The sequence below is a fragment of the Cibotium barometz genome, chromosome 39 (genome assembly GCF_041138505.1).
Source record: "Cibotium barometz isolate CiBa-2024 chromosome 39, ASM4113850v1, whole genome shotgun sequence".
In the NCBI taxonomy this organism is placed as follows: domain Eukaryota; kingdom Viridiplantae; phylum Streptophyta; class Polypodiopsida; order Cyatheales; family Cibotiaceae; genus Cibotium; species Cibotium barometz.
Genome location: NC_141084.1, coordinates 45776498 through 45792917, shown reverse-complemented (window position 1 = coordinate 45792917; position 16420 = coordinate 45776498). Strand labels below are relative to the sequence as shown.

General features: G+C 39.7%; 1 pseudogene; it reads left to right on the top strand.

Moving 5' to 3' along the window:
- Positions 1-1276: 1276 nt before the first annotated feature.
- On the top strand, positions 1277-2079 carry LOC147616153 (putative adenylate kinase 1, chloroplastic pseudogene; annotated as a pseudogene).
- The last annotated feature ends 14341 nt before the right edge of the window (positions 2080-16420 follow it).

Sequence of the window (16420 nt, the reverse complement as noted above, 5' to 3'; positions counted from 1 at the left end):
GGCAATTCCATGATGTGGCATGCCATGTCACCATGTGCGAGGTGGCATGCAAAGGTGGCAAGATGATGTGGCATTAATGATGACTAGGATGATGAGGTGGGGAGTCAACTAGGTTGACCATGTTGACATGGAGGGTGGAGGTGGCAAGCTGCTTATGTGGATCCTCTCGATGCTCACGTGGACATAAAGTGGCATGCATATATAAGGTTTGGGCCTACCCAAGCCTCACACATGGAATGAAACCTAAGCTGTGAAGTTTACCAAGCCTAGATTTCCAAACCTAACTAGGATTGGTTTTAGACTTGAAAAGGGGAGAGTGGACACAATATGGGAATTTTCACTTGGGAGGATTGAAAATGGACCTTCCCATACTCAAATCAAGCCAAATTGTTTTTAATAAATTCATGGCAACAAGAGTATTGATCCCTTGAGTTTTTAGATTAAAAGATTCAATATTTAATTTTCTAGAATTAAATTACTATTGATTTAATGGGCCTCTAACAGTCATAATAAATTTTCCAAAGTAAATCTACAAAAATCAAACCGTTAGATTTGTAATTTTACCTTATACCCACATTATACTAATCTTTCCCAATCTAATCATCACTAGATCCATACAATTTGAGCATTTTAAATGGTAGATGTGGTGGGAGGATAAAATAGTATGTTTTTTAACAATTCTAATATCTTTTAAATAATATAGAAAATAGTAGAACACATCAAAAATTACTCGATAAATCAAGTTAAGCTCTATGTTATTTGTATTTGTGATATGAAAAGTGGGAACATCATATGAGTAATAATGTAAAAGTTATAGGTAATTTACTCACATTCACTATACCTGTCTAAACCTAGGACAGGGCCTGTATACAAACTTGGTTCCCAAAGAAAAGGGGATTTGCAATTATTGGATATTCGATCAGATTATAGTTTTAGGTGCCCAACTTTGCATATGATGTTTCATTAGAAGACCTTGAAGTGAAACTCCTTGGCTAACTATGAGAGATTGGCTATTCTTCTTGAAAAAATGCCTGTTTTTCAGCTAAAGCCAAGGGCGCCCACGACATGAAACTAGATAACCTCATCTTGCAACCACCCTCACATTCTTCATCTCAACATGTCTATTAGAGAGAAGGTATCCATTTCCAATGTCTAACAGTGGTATCAGAGTACCGGAGATTCCTATTACAGCCTGGTAGCTAGCTGATAATTATCCGCCTCTCTCGTTTGCTTTTGCAATTCGCCCAACAGATTTTTACAGTTTTTATTTGTCAGGATGGGAAAGTTTATCCAACTGTCAGCGAGACGAGTACCTGTATGCAGTGGACAAAGCCAGGAGGAAACTGCGAGCAACTGTGCTCTCATCTTGCACTGGAACTTATGATGTGAAAACCAAGACTGGTGGGCCTTTTGGAACTATCCGCAAATGATGAGGAGCTTTCTAAGTCAACTCCGGTGGCACAAAAGTTGAAAAATACAATGAATCAAGGCAAACTAGTTTCAGATGATATTGCACGTGACCTCTTGTTTAGTCGGCTTTTGAAAGTATCAGAAAACGAGGAGAAAGGATTCATCTTGGATGGGTTTCCTCGCAATTGCAGTCAGGCGGAGATTCTGGATCAGCTCAGTGAAATTGACCTTATTTTGAATTTGCGGTTGAGGGAGGATGTATTGATCCTAAAATGCTTGGGGAGAAGGATTTGTAGTGGATGCGGCAACAACTTCAACCTTGCAAACATAGATCTAAAAGGCACAGATTGTAGCCCAAGGGTTCTTATGCCGGCTATGCTACCTCCCCCTACATGTCTATCAAAGCTAATGGTCCGTGAAGATGACACAGAAGAGGTTGTTAGGGAAAGACTTCGTATTTATGCTCAAGAGAGCAAGCCAGTGGAGGATTATTATAGGCGACAAAGTAAGCTGTTGGATGTTGAGGTAACTGGTGGTCCAGACATCCCATTTCATCCTGGAAGAAAGGATGTACCTGAAAGTCCGGAGAGGAAAGCCACCACTGCCGCCATCAAAGCGTACTGCATGATCTGCTCAACCAGCTTCTGTCCCTACCAATCCATATCGTAGAATTTTGCTACAACATGATTGTCAAGCAAGATGCATGTGGAGTTATAGAAGGCGTACGATGCAAATCCAGTATTTGGTGATTTTGTCAGTTATGGTTGTTAGTATTGTTAATATTGTTGTGAGTCTGCTCTAGTCATTATCTGCTTGTTATTAAGCAGTGTACACCACACCTCTAGTATATTGAGGGGGGACACTTACTCTTTGTTATTGTAGATGATGATTTATTGTCTAGGGAACTCTCATAAATGTGTGAGCTTGTCAGACTCTTGTCATGTTGTTGTACGGGTATAGACACTGCCCATGTATGTGCATGTGGTAAGACCACCCATGTCTTTGTTTGAATCTGTTGTCCACCACCTAACTGGTTGTAAGAGAGGAGTACACACACACCTTATGTAAAAAAGGGGGGGCTCCTACTCGTAGTTGTTGGGATGGTTTGTCTTGTCATGTTCACTATCAAAAGTTGTGCATGTTTAGCTTGAGGGGTATTGTTGGGTATTGTGCAATCTATACATGCATGTAAATGAGTCCTAATTTAGTTGTAGTGTGGGGCTCAAGTTAGGGTTTCCTAATTTTAGGAAAAGCAAGGCTTTCATGCCTATATATATGTAATTATTTTCACTATATATAGGCATGAAAGCCTATATATATAGGCTTTCATGCCTATATATATGTAATTATTTTCATTAATAGAATGAGACTCTCACGTTCTTCATCTCAACATGTCTATTAGAGAGAAGGTCTCCATTTCCAATGTCTAACAAGAATGAAGGTTTATGCATAGTAAATTTTATTCTAAAAGTGTAATTTTAAGCATTCTCATTACATAGAAAATGTGGGGAAACTATCAAAAAAATTTATAATTAAACAATGAAGGTTTTCATAAATTAAATTTAATGCTAAAAGAGGAACTTTGAGTATTATCATTTCATAGAAAATGTGGGGAAGCTATGGTAAAATTTTTATCATTAGAAATTTGAGCATTATCATTTCATAGAAAATGTGGGGAAGCTATGGTAAACTTTTTATCATTAGGAAATGAATTTACGCATAATAAAGTTTATGCTAAAAGTGGAGTTTTGAGCATTATTCATTTGCTAGAAGAATAAAGAAGGTTATGCACAAATATTTCTAGATTTATTCAATTTATGAGAGTTATGGAAAGGATTATGAATATAATTCATTTAGATAAAAATGAATTAGTATGTGTGCATAAATGTTTTATGCTGAAAGAGGAATTTTGGGTATAATTGATTTTGTAAATCCCATGAGGTTGTATGCATAAATCTTTTATTTTAAAAGAAGAATATTGAGCATATTTTAATTTGGGAAAATTGAGAAAAGAATGTGGAAATATTCATAGGAATGTATCGAGAAAACATGGATAAATTTTAATCAGAAAGAGAAATCATGAACACAATTAACTTTTGGAATTATGAAGTATACGTCTAGACTCTTGAGAAACGGAATCTTGAGTACATTTTGAAAACGGGAAAAGGGATTTCCCGGAAAAAGACCAAAAACATGCTTAGCTGGATGAATGTAAATACTTGTGAGACTAACTTATTCCTAGATTCCCTGGGAAAGGAATTTGGAATTCTTGAAAGGATCGAGGATCCAAAAGTGATCAGGAACTTAGACTAAATTGAATTGAGTCGAGAAAAAGTTTCCTTTGACGAAGCCAAGTAATGGCCAAGACTTAGAAAGTTTTGTGAGTATAAAAAGTAGAGTAACTGTACTTTTAACTTGGTTGATTGTGGAACAAAAATTCTGATAAGGGATGATGAGAAATGATGAGGAATGATGAGGAATGATGTGAATTAATGAGAATTGATGAGGAATGATGGACTGATATGGAATGATGTGAATTTTGCTTGGAGATTGTATTTGCATGTGAAACCTACTTTTTAAAGATTGTTTTACGTCAAGTAAACTGGGGGAAACATTTTGACTATCTTATGGAATGAGGTCATGGGGACCTAAGTGGAAAATGTTGCAACACAACTGACGGAGAGTAGTCAAAGACGGACGTCTCGCATGGCAAGATTAACCGAGGTCTTGCTAGCCTTGGTTCGGTTAAAATGGTGACCTTCTGGTATTGTGGATGAGGAGCCAAGGAAGCAGTAACCCATGGGATTGGATGGCGTTAGGCTGGATTGATGGATTCCTATAATAAAATTCAATTCTCTTTAAGTTACGATAGTTAAAGTAAGTCACAAGATAATCTTTGTTCTATGGAAACGAATCAACGACTGTGCCTCTTTTGATGGGGAAAAAAGCGTTGGTCTCTATGAACCAACTGCAAGTTCTTCCTTTGATCCGGCCATGTGACCCGCAAGTTTGGTTGGAATACAAAGGAGAGTTAAGGCTCTTGACTACGTTAGAAGATTTTCTTGGAGAATTTGCCTATGCTTTCTGGGCGAGGGAAGTTTTTTTGGGTTCGTTTTGGAAGACCGAGGGACATTCGTGGGCGAGGCCCCAAGTGGGAAGCTCTCCCCTGCTCATGAGGTTGCTACTTCCACTTCTAGCTCTCCATAATTGAATGCGCAGAGAGGGCAGGGATCTCACATGGGTAGTGTGGACCAAAAGAGAGCTGTTTGCAAACTCTTTTTGCTACATTTCATTGAAATGCTCATGTGCTTCTAGAGAATCCACATATTTCAACTAATGGGTATCCGAGTTGTCTGGGAAGACATACCTTTATGGCCCAAGGAATCCTTTAGTCCTATGATTTTTATGGGAGCATGTAGTCCGTAATGGCTTTTCGCTAACAGCCTGTTCAAGCTCTTGGATGGAAACATCAGGTAAGTATGTTGATCTGAGTATGTATAATGATGTAATCTCCTTCCCATCTGCCATGGAAAGCCTTGTGCCAGTGCGGTGAGGTAAGATATCCAGGGTAGGAAGGATATGCATCCAGTTCTCAGAGTCTTTTGGCTGTGGAAGTGGTGCACAATCCTCACTCTCCTTTTCATCTTCAAGCATTTTATGGCATGTCTAGCACAAATGGTCTATCGTGGATCGAGTTGTTGTGACGGAGTCCTGTACGAATGGTATCGTGGATCGAGTTGTTGACGGAGTCCTGTACGAATGGTCTACCTTCCACATGCATAGATTAATCTTAAAGGTAAGATCTTTTCTCCAAATGTAAATGTGGTTAGTGTCCCAGTCATGGATCATCTTTGATTCTCTCATAAAAGGTCTACCGTGGATGTAGTCACCATAAGAAACTGGCCGACGTCCAAAATGCATCACCACAAAGGTGTGGCGGTAAGTAGTTCCAAGGATCTTGATCTTTAGATCCCTTATTAGACCAATGGGTCTAGCAATGGTTGCATCAGTGAGTTTAACTAGCAATCAAGTGTTATCCAAGGTGGGTGCTCCCCATTTTTCCCAACATTGTTTGGTAAAAATGCTCACTCTAGCTCCCCCATCCAATATTGCAATAACTTGGATGCCATCGAAGGTTATTGGTAAGGCTATGTTGAGTTAATTGCCTTCAAAGTACTGCCCAAGTTTATTCACTCGAACCGTGGAGGTTCCTCTTACCTTATGAGGTATATGAAATTCCTCTTCCTTGGACTCATTAGAGTTTTTGGGCTCCATGCTTTCATACATGCCTGCTCTCTGAGGTGTCCCTCGATCCAGTCTTTCAGATCGTTCCATAGGCTTGGGCTACCTTGGAGAAAGGTGCCGATAGGGATTTGGACCTGAGAAGAGACGAAAGAAAAGAGACTTGCAATGTCTCATGGAACGGAGGTTGTCCCTTGAGGAAGGTTGGTTCTGATTTGTCTTAAGATTTTTGAGGTGTAGGGGATGTGAATAGGTCTTTCTGCATTGGTTTTCCTAAGATGATCATCCCCTACATTCCTGAGATATTCTACTATCTTACTTCCCTACTGGGAGGCAGTTGTTGCTACTACAGTAGAAACTGCGGCTTTAGTTAGTCTTTGTGAAGGTGGCTAGTCTGGAAGCTCTCAAGAGTAAGCTTGTGCTTCTTTGGGTGGTCTCAAGTTTGAGACAGATGGGCATGGCTCAAGGAAGGCGGTAGGAGGCTCATCTTCCATTTGTGCTTGGCACTCACGGACTTACTCTTGGGCTACCTGGAGTCTCTCCTTTTCCTCAATAGGATTAGGGTACTCGATGAGCTTTTTTGGTAGTTGGCAGGTGTCAATGGGTTCTCTAGCTTGGGCGGCATCACATAGCAATTCTTCTTCTTTGGAGGAAGAAGTCTACGGGTGAGTTGTGCCAGAGTCCAAATCACTACCACTCGACTATCTCCCTTTCAAATCTTGGTGGTTTTCTTTCGTGAGCCTCGAGTTACTTGGGCTTGTTCAGGGACTCTTGACTTTGTGAGGTTGATGCCTTTGCTCTGCTGCAGCAAGTGTGGTGGCCCTTTGCCTATTTTGTAGCCTGGTCACAACATTGAGAGGGAAAACATTGAGAGGGACTACTCGAATGAAACCATCTCTAACACTCAGCAGTTAAGGTTGGTGTTGGGATTAGCTTCATGAGCCTTTCTAGTTGATCTTGTTCTTAGCGGATAGTCTCTATAAAGATGATCGATACAACACCCTACACACAATGGAGCTGGGGTGGGAGCACCTATAGGGGAACGTGCCATACCCTTCATGTTGGAACACTCAGCCACTCGGTGAGGTCCACCACAATTGTAGCATTGTATGGGTGGTCTTTTCGTTGTTCGATTCATGTCCCTAGCCCATAGTATCGGGGCTGCTAAGTACACACGATACATTTGATCACCCTCCATGACATAGTGACTTAGGATTTTTGTGGGCGAGCTTGTTGGATCTTGAGTTTCATAAGTGGGAGTTTCTAGGACTTCTCCTTCATTCCCATCCTCAAAGAGTTCTGTCAGGGTTATTTGACAAATTGTTGTGACTCTAGGTAATGGGGACTGAGGTGGAAGAATTGGGGGTGGCAAGGGCATATCTGGTGCCCTAAGGATTCCTCTTTGGGCCACTTCTTGGCTAGGTTAAGGTGCGTTATGACGTGCTGGAGCTAGAAAAGCCAGTGGTTGCCTAGGGTTGGCGCAAAGTGCCTGAGGCAAAGCTCAAGCTAGAGTAGACTTGTGATGATAGTAGTTGGAGATTTTGTGATTGCCCCACTTTACACAAATAGAGGATTGGACGGGGTCTCAAATGACGACGCCCGGCTCTAGTATAGTTTTCTCGATAGGTCAGGTACCATACGAGTTCCCATATAGGATAAAGATATGGATGGCCCCCTCGATCCCAGCCTTGGTTGATCCTCCATTGGCTGGGTCATCTATTGCATCAGGGTAGTGGCCAATTGCTCTACACTTTGTCCAAATGTAGACTCTTTACCCTTTTCTTTAGGCTTTGCACTGGTGGCCTTGAAGGAGGCTTCTGATGTGCCTTCATGGAGTTGTTGGGAACATGTTCCCTTTGAAGTTGTCCTCAAACTTCAAAGCACTACTGCAGCATTGTTCAAAGGAGGTATGGTCTAAGGAAAACAAGAAGTTATGCAGGGGAATATCTTTGAGTCCCTCCTCTAGGAATCTCCCAACTAATCTCTCGTTAGAGAAGTTATCTCCGGCACTACAGCGTGAGTGGAGATATCTGACTCTATGAATGTAATCCCTTATGGTTTCACCCTCATTTTGTTTGACATTATTCAACTATTCGATGGGGCTCCATTGAGTACCTTGACGAGAATAACCCTCTTTGAAAGCTTCTTTTAAAGCTTCAAAGGAAGCTTTATCTGTCTTCTTCAAAGATTTGAACCATTGGCTAGCTTTTCTATCCAAGGTAAGGCCAAAAGAACTTATCTTAGTCTAGTCATCTATGTGGCCAAATGCTTTGCAAATCTGATTAAACATCTCCAGGTGAGTAATGGGGTCACCTATAGGATCAAACTTTGTGATCAACTTAGAGATGGTCGCTGGTTTGGTTCATTTCAGTCTGGGTTAAGTAGGTGCAGGAGGGGGAGTGATGCCTGTGGCGACCCCCCTCCTTATTTCCATGGATAATCTTTACATTTAAGGTGTCAACCCTATCATGGCAGGAGCTGGCGTGGTGCTGCTTGGGGAATGGGTTGTGGAGGAGTGGGTTTGGGTGGATAATAGACTATCGGAGGTCTTTTCCTTCTTTGGGAGGACTCGATTGTAGCCCACATGGTCCCACTTGGTATACTAGGTGTGACCCTTACGTGGGCATGGTCGTTGGGTGATGGGCCCAAGTAGACCCACTTGCTTTGGTTTGATGTCTTAGGTCTTTGAAAAGATGGACCTAGTTGTTGGTTCGGTAAGGTTTCTAGAGCTCTAAATGAATCAGCCACCCGTGAGACAGGTATGGCTCTCCAGACTGGTAACTAGATCTAGGTCTGATGGCTCTCTCTCTGGCTGACTTTTGCACTAGGATCTAAAGGTGGAACAAGTCCACTGGTCCATATCGCTCATCGTGGGTTGCAGATCTATGTTGGACCATGTGTTTCCCAGGATAAAATTGCAAAGCCTCAAGGCACGGCTTTGCTGAGAATGTGTTGGAGAGATCGAAGCTCATTCTGGAGGACAGATGGTATGTCCATACACTGTGGTTCAAGCTCTCTTGCCCTTGGGGTTTGGGGTCCCTCGTCCACTACTGGGGAGGTCTTCACTCTCACTGGTACTGTCAAAGACAAGCACCATTTGACTCCATGAAGTATTTATCGATGGGTCTGATCTTACCTGTGAACGGGTGTCTTGGGAGCTTAGTTTGTCAAAGAGGGTTATTTTGCACCAACCTACCCGAGCGTAGGTGCATGAAAATATGGAAGTGCCATGCAAAACCCTATGAGAAAAATGTTGTTTTTTTAATAAGGAATGGTCATATGCTTGTGAGCAAATAGGCGTAAGCTTCTCAGGAAGAGAAGGAACATGCATTCGCTTCAGAGTTAGAGGATGGAACGGGCATTTGCTTTAGATCAGAAGAGAACGGGCATTCAAAATTCAACGGGTGTTTGTTTCTCAGAGAGGAATATATGTTCGCTTATGGATTGGCACGGACGTGCGCTTTAGAGATGGCAAGATGAAATGGGCATTCGCTTCGAAAAGCAGGGAATAGATGTTCAAACTTTGCTCCAAAATAGAACGGGAGTGGCAAGTTATTCCATGAACGTTTGCTTATGGATTGGCATGGACATATGCTTTAGTGATGGCAAGATGGAATGGGAATTTGATTTGAAAAGCAAGGAACGAATGTTCAAAATTTGGTCCAAAATGGAATGGGCGTGGCAAGTTGTTCCATGAACGTTTGCTTTTTTCGATGAGAAAGAATGGGCATTCGAGGTTAGGTGCAGAATGGAACGAGTGTGGAAATGAAGGCATGGGCATTTGCTTCCAAAAGAATAGGAATAGACGTTCACACGCAAGATCAGGGGATCAGAGGAGTGATGCGAGCGTGGCAGTTTACAAATGTTCACTGGAACGAGCGTTCACTTGTTAGGGGAGAAGGAACGGCCCTGGCACTTTCGAAACGGTCGTGGTGCAGTCAGAGGCTGGGAATTTTCAGAATTCATTGGAGCTTAGTGGTGGCTATAGGTTTGACAACCTCCCTATATATTCTCTATCAGTACAATATCCCTCTAGATTGAATGCACTTCAACCAATTAAATGCATTTAATCTATTTTTAATTCCTCTGTTACTTTTGAGCAGCAGATCTTATCGGATTTGGGTTATAGAGGGAAGGAGCGAATGTGGCTGATTTGCCATGACTGTGGCATGAGAAGCGAACGGACGTACACTTCTCAGAGCACCTGGGCAGAATGCTGTTTTGCTTGGGATTTTCTTCATTCTCTTGGTGATTCAAGTATCTTCCCATGATTTTTTTGTGTTTTTGTTTTAACAAGGAACTAGACCTAGCCTCTAGCTATTTATTGATGTCTATAATGCATGATTTAAGCTAACAAACTGAAATTGATTACATAATTAAGCTAAAATGCAAACATAAAGAAAAACAAAGAAAATTAAGAATTGCTTGGATGTTAAGGGCAAGGTAAGGGCACTCACATGTGTCTCCCACTCTCAGTGAAGACTCAAATGCTCCAATGCTTGATCAACAAGCAAAGCTCATGGTAAACATCATTGTTATGGGCTACCACACCTCCAAGAGGGAACTCAACACATTCACCTAAAGGATGAGCAATAGATCACAAACTGTCATAGAGCACTTACCAATGCTTCGAACTTGAGTCCCTTGAGGCCTCCAAGCTTGCTTGTTAAACTCCAACCTCCACGTTGTCACCGTAGAGTCGCTCACACTGTCGCATAAGTCAATCACTCTATCTCTCACTCTTCCATATAAGCATGAATCACACAAGCATAGAAGAGGAACAATGCTAGAATGTTATCTCTCTCTCTCTCTCAATATCTCTCAAGACATAAGGAAAAGCTCTCTATAGCATAATGGGGATTGTGTCTTTCCATTATGAGAAAATGCCTTATATACATTTGGCCCTTATTCACACTTGGGTGCCCAAAACTTACTTACTAGGCCTTGGGTGGCCAATATCTCATAATGTACAACTTTTGTAGTGCCGTTTCATGACACTTATTAATGTCCTCAATTGGAGGATCATGTTTGTTAATCCAAAACAGGATTAACATCCCCCCCTTCCTAATGTAGGTTCTGTCCGAGGACCTGTTACCGCGGTCTAAAGACCTAGGCATCGAACTCATGTCGGTAGAAGTTTCTTGTGGATTGGATCTTTTTGAGTGTGCATCGAAATGCTGAGTGTGATCTGCACAGAATCCTATATCCACCATATCTTTGAAAGTGATATGCATGTAGCCTAGAAGACATCACAGTGGAAGGTAGAAAGCATGATACCCCTAACGGATGGCCCTTGGTTCATGTCGAACTTCACGTGTTCTGCTTCATACCCATCGTAGGGCTCCTTTGGTTGGTCTATCAGCACCACCACCAATTTTAAAAATCTAATGCTAGTGAAAATTGTGGGGTTTGGAATTATGTGCCATGCCCTTATCCATGTAAGCATTTGCTGTTCTGCTCCTGTATGGTTGCAAATGTTGTCGGTATGAAAATTGGGAAGTTGTAGGAAACATGTGAGTCGTGCCTTTTGGCTTCCTGAAATTTCAGCGGTGTCCATGTTCTTTTAACTGGCATGTATAAAGGATCTACCTGCAGTGTTGGTGGCATGCCCATATACACTTTCCTGTATTCTAGAATTGCTAGGTACTCCTTCCGCCACTCTAGTTCTATGCTAAAGTCTTCCAGTCTGGGGTGCTCTTCATTGGTGAATATGGTGGCGTAGCCACCTCTTGTGTGTAGAGGGCTTGCTTTCCTCTACCTTCAGAAACAATAGAGCTGATCATGAATGTGACGATCCGTATCTCCAGCAAATCAGCTAATTGGGGGTTTTCCAGCTTTGTGTGCCTTGCCACATTCTCCCATAATGTACCCTCCAGCCAATGGAAGTAGTTCTTCTAATTCTGAGCATGGAGCTCGGAGAGGGCATGGCACATTGTGCTGTTTTGTTGGAGTAATTTTTGAATAAGCTTCTAGCATGATTTTTCTTGTGGGCTCAAATGGAATTCCACATCATGAGGACTTTGAACATTAACTTTAGCTTATCACCCAGTACATGCCTCAATATTATCTTGCGGGATAGGATGTCGTACCTCTTGAGAGTGCTGTGGTGGAGATGGGTGAGGTGCCAGTATCTCCTCGGAGAGTGAAATCTATCTCTGGAGGATTGAAAGATGGGAAAATGCAGTCAACTTGAGATGTGTTAGTAGAGGTGGCATATTAGGATATGGACTAGTGACATTAGAATAGACAGGGTAAGTTGCTTTTGAAAATGAAGAAGAGGATTCTTCTTGACCACCTTGACCTATGCTAGGGAGTGGGTGGCTAGGTTTATGAGACTTGATAAATTCTTGTAAGTCTAGAATTTCTTTGGGATTGATAGTGGGATATTCTATGTGGGTAGCATCAAAATTGTATTGTACATTTGTTAGCATGGCTTCTAAGTGCTTGTAGATATTAGAATAGAGTTTTTAGAATGCCAAAAGGATGATATAAGGTGGACTCACATAAATTTAGATGATATAAGGTGGACTCACATAAATTTAGATGTTGGTGAGTGTTATATACTTCTAGCCACCCATGATTAATAATCCATTGGTAACTTTGTGCGACTACCTCATAGTTGGCGGGCGTCTCAGGAATGTCATTTGGGACAAACAGGTCTAATTTTTTGACACTGTTGTCCAAAATTTCAGAATTTTAGAGAACGCGACACCAACTACGAAGGTTTAGCACCATAGGATGTAAGGGGTAGAAAAAGATGTCTTGGGGATTATTTAATACTAAGTCTCCCCACAAAATTTCCATTATTATGGTAGGATCATCATATCGTTTAGTATTTTGTTTAATTAGGGTTAGTTCTCCTAGGCCTATATCTTAAGATAGATTTATGTCATACTGAAGTAGAGAGAGTGTTAGTGTAGACCAAAACAATATGAGATTTGAGGAGGGGCCCGAGGAGTTACCGAAAACTGACCGAACTCGGAGGTGCACTCAAGGAGGAGGCAGAGATCATCACTAGGCTCCAGCCCCGTTGACTTCTATCTTGTACCGCCATCTGACGCTCTAACTCTTGTAGGTGGGAATCAGTGTTGCTAGGGAGGTTTGAAATTGCCGTTTCTCTAACCATCCTTGATCGTACACCAATGTTCTTTTTTTCCATAAGGCAAATCTACCAAATACCAAGTGTCATTTTTTGGAGACATCCAATGATCATTTTCTAATGCTTTCTTAAAAGATACAAGTTTCCTCCAAGTTCCTCTTTATTGCATATATATTGGCAAAATGAGAACATAATCCATAAACAAATAAAATGCATGATGAGAACATACATGTGTCTTGTTAGGCAAAAGAGTGGATAATTTGCAAGCATGTATGCATTTATTTTCTTGTGCCATATAAAGCTTTTCCTAACCTGCATACTTTTTATTCATATCCTCTGAACAAAACCATGAGGCTAAGATATATAAATCCCTGAGCATGAAAACCATCATTCAAGTAGGAAGCCTTAATATCCAATACATGTGTATTCCATCCCGTAGCATTATATGGTAGTGATGTGTGTGAACACACTTAGGACCGTTTCCCCTGAAATAGAAAAGAACTTTCCAATGTGCATTTGGAATTAATTGAAAATGTGTATAGGGACCTTAGCCTAAGGGTCAAGATTTTCTGAAAATTTATACCAAAAAATGAGTAAATGCTCACATAAGATGAAGAGTTGACTAAGTACAAGGTTTATTAGTTAAAAACTATGAGATATTACTTTAAAAATGAGATATTTTGGAGGAATGATGAATTTTTGACACCTTTGGTAAGGAAGGAGAGAAATTTAAGGTAGGTGCATATTTCACACATGTGGATTAATTTTTAAATTAAAAAAATTGTGCCAAACTGAAACTGGAAAATTCTAGAACTTAGTTGGACTCAGTTAGTGGCCTCCCTCACTTATAAATAGACCCTCATTCTTTTGTATTCCCATCTTTGAGCTATACCATGCCAGTATTACATTAAAATACTCATATTTTCTATTATCCCTTAAGAATCCTCTATGTTTGGAGAGAGTGGAGCTTCTCTCTCTCTTCAACCATCCTTGGAGCTTTCCTCTCAACACACTAACCAAGTGATTGGTTGGGGGCTTCTTCTAAGATAGAGAAGCAAGAAAAAACAAGAGGTAAAGTGTATTTTTATGGTTTTTCTCTACTATTGTCAATGTTTTCACTTCTCAACCCCTCTCAAGCTTGAGAAGTTTCTAAATTAAGTGTTTATATAATGCAAATCACGCTTTCTTAAGAGTTGTAATGAATTAAGAAAAGTTTACATTTATGCTTAATTAGGATGTTTTTTATGTTTATCTCTCTCTCCCCAAAAGAATGGTCATTCCTATGACCAATTCTCTATTCAAATGATGCTTCTCATAAATTCTCAATTCACAAATCAAACTCTAGCCTTGTGAAGCTAGAGGTTAAGAAAGGGCTTTTTGTACTTTTATGCTTCTAAAATTATAACAATCTTATGATTTAAATCCATAAATTGGATTTAAGTTTAGAAGATAGTTATACTATCATAATTGTATTACTAAGTTTATTCTTTCAAAAATATTAAAAATTATCAGTAATAGCAGCGGAGCTATGGTAAATTTTTTAAAGAAATGGATACATAATTCATTCTTATGCATAACATGAATAGAGGACTTTCTACCATAGTCTAGGATTGGTCATCCTATGCTAAAAGAATGATTTTCATCACATTCAATGAAAAACTAATTTTTAAGGTTTATGCATAATTAAATAATTAAGAAAAGAGAAAATTGTGTTAATTTTATTTAAATTATAAAAGAGGAATTCCCATGACATTTGGAATTCAATCATTTAAATGGGAATTGTGGAATTCTTAGCATATTGAATTAATGGATTTTTTTATTAAAATTCAAAGAAGAATTTTAGATAAATTTATTTTATGCATGAGAAATATTTAAATGATAAAAGTGGAATTCCCATGACATTTGGAATTCAATAATTTAAATGGGAAAAGTGGAATTCTTAGCATATTGAATTAATGGATATTTTTAATAAAGAAAAGAGGAATTTTAGATAAATTTATTTGATAAAAGAGGAATTCCCATGACATTTAGAATTCAATCAATTAAATGTAAAAAGAGGAATTCCCATGATAATTGAGATCAAGGAAATTAAATGTGAAAAAGAGAAATTTTTAGTATAATTCAATTTATGAATATTTATCAAAAGTAGAATTTTGAGTATTATTGGGAAATATGGGTAGAATTGATTCTTGTAAATCCCATGAATCTTTTACTCAAAAAAAATATTGAATATATTTCACTTGAGAAAATTAAGAAAGAATATGAAAATATCCGTTGAGAAAAAGAACCTTTACCTAGGCCAAGCAATTGGCATAAATATTAGAAAAGTCCCATCGGTATCAAAAATAGAAAATGTTACTAAATGTGAAATGGATGTGGCAGATGAAGTGGAATGTATCAGTATATGGACTTTGGACTCACTGGATTACCTTCAGTGTAATCAGGTTATAACTCCATTTTTGTGGTAGTTGACTAACCAAAGTTGCCCATTTGATTCCAGTGAAAGAAACATACACTCCAGTGAAAGAAACATACACTGCAGTGCATGTTGCTCGAGTTTTCCTTAAAGGATCTTCAGATTGCATGGCTTACCCACCACCACGAGGATAGAAAGTGACTGAAATCCCAAATTCACATCGAAATTCTGGACTACATTCTTCGAAGCAGTAGGAACTTTCTTGGATCTCAGCACAACTTATCACCCCGAAACAAATGGCCAGACTGAGAGAGTACTGAACCAAGTAATAGGAACTTTCTTGGATCTCAGCACAACTTATCACCCCGAAACAGATGGCCAGACTAAGAGAGTAGTGAACCAAGTAATAGAAGATATCCTTTGCTCATGCTGCGCGATAGGGAACCCAAGAAGTGGTTACGTCATTTACATCTTGTTGAATTTGCTTACAACGTTTCTTATCATCGAAGCATTGAGATGAGTCCTTTCAACGCTTTGTGTGGACAAGATTACCTTACACCATTGACTTGATCCGACCCATTGATCAGAGTCAAGATGTCCAGACAAATGCTTGATAATATGGACCAGCAGATGCAGTCAATCCGTAAAGATGATGAATAATTGATCTCTCTGACTCAAGGCTAGATGCTCAAGGCTAGATGGTACTCCAACCTGAGGAAATCCTTGACGTTCAGGAGAAGATTCTCCGGAGGAGCAGAGTCCTTATACAATTTTAAGTAAAATGGAAGTTCTTCCCTCTAGAAGATGCCACCTAGGAGAAAGAAGAAGAGTTGGCGAAAGATTACCCCCACCTTGCGAGATGAGAAAATCTCGCGTTTTTCAAGTGGGAGAGGATGTAAGATTTGTCCTCAGTCTGAATAATGAATAAGATTTACTTAAATCCCCTGTAATCATTCCCTATTTCTGAATACAAGAAAATATTATTTTTCCTTGTTTTTATCTAGAGAGAAGAAAAATTCTAGAGAGAGGTAATTCAATACTGAGATATTTTTGGATAAACAAATTCTCCTAATGATTTAAAAGACCTTAGCCTAAGGGTCAAGATTTTTAAAATTTTTTGGTTATGGTCCAATTAAGGTTCCTATGGGCCAATAAGATTAATCCAACTGTTGGGATGCGATAAATCCAATGAATAAAAGAAAATACCAAAAAATGAGTAAATACTCACATAAGATGAAGAGTTGACACACTGA